General features: G+C 33.7%; 1 long non-coding RNA gene across 2 annotated transcripts; it reads left to right on the top strand.

Moving 5' to 3' along the window:
• Positions 1-403: 403 nt before the first annotated feature.
• Positions 404-1,210, top strand: LOC109587029 (uncharacterized). 2 transcript variants are annotated; one of them, XR_002187356.1, is made up of 4 exons: positions 404-540; positions 588-678; positions 738-810; positions 867-1,210. It is a non-coding gene; the product is annotated as an uncharacterized LOC109587029 (long non-coding RNA). The 2 variants fall into 2 exon arrangements; XR_002187355.1 differs by having other exon boundaries at positions 410-678.
• Positions 1,211-1,216: the final 6 nt, after the last annotated feature.

Below are 1,216 nucleotides of genomic sequence, written 5' to 3'. Positions count from 1 at the left end.
AGTTTCAATAGAGATCCGCGAGCGTTCAGCGTTGATCCGCATTTCAGCCTGATCCGCATTTGATCCGCGTGGATCCGTATTTCAGGCAGGCCCCTAAAAGGCGGTAGGGTACCAAAAGCGGTAGGGTCTCAAAAGCGGACGGACGGACGGACCCGCCCCGCCCGAAAAGGACGGACGGACGGACGGACTGATGTGGACCCGACAGGACCATAAATATCCATGTAAAGGACAATCATTCATGGATAGTCTGTCTTTAAAACATTTCTATACTTGGACAATAAATTTATGTACGTATTAACTATGCTAGGACCAATAGAAGAGGTCATGTTAGCGAAAATGTAACTTTATCAAAATTGCTACTACAGGCTGCATGAAGCATCACAATACTGAACCATCTCTTGAATTCTATTTGTTATTCTTAATAGGAGTTCAGTGACACCATTTTAATGATTTTTCTATATTATTTGGTGCAAGTCTATATCTTCAATCAATATATTCAGAGGAATTACCATTTACAGTGAATATAAGCAGGAATACAATGTAGGCTATAGGATGACTATTATTAAATAAAAACTGCAATTTTTTAGAGTAATAATTATGTTTTGTGTATTACCAACAGCAATCTTTAGTAAATTGGTTGCAAATCAACCTGATGAGACTGTTGACTGATACTTTTATGTAAGTTATTTCATTACAGCTGTATGTATAATATCTATGTTTTAACACTATAAAATTAGGATTATATATGATGTAAGTGAAGTTTAATCCATTGTAATGCCTTGTCATGTCAGAAGCCACTAGATTTTAATTGTAAGTTCTTTTTCAAATTTAAATGTCTACAATATATTAATAGCGGATTTGTATAGGTTATTAAGCCTCATAAATCAATTTTTTTAATTTTGATTCTATTGAAAAATATTTTACTATGACAAAACAAGCAAGTGCTGGTATGAATCAAAATTTTATTTGAATTAATGTTTTGTTGTTCAAATTGAATAGTGTGCTGGCAATGTATTTGAAGAAAAAGGTAGGGGTGCACACACAGAAGTTTAACTTTTCAGACTATACAAACATACTATGAAGTGGTATGTACAATCTTACAAATTTTAGTTTATTATTGCAACAGTTTGTACCCAAACAAGACAGTTCCATTGACTGTGGTGCTTATCTGTGCAAATTATGCATATCTAATATGTTATTGTTAAAATTAATTGAC

Source organism: Amphimedon queenslandica, unplaced genomic scaffold, assembly GCF_000090795.2.
Source record: "Amphimedon queenslandica unplaced genomic scaffold, v1.1 AMPQUscaffold_12710, whole genome shotgun sequence".
Lineage (NCBI taxonomy): Eukaryota > Metazoa > Porifera > Demospongiae > Haplosclerida > Niphatidae > Amphimedon > Amphimedon queenslandica.
Note: the sequence above shows the minus strand (reverse complement) of the source record. Positions and strands in the feature narration are given on the sequence as shown.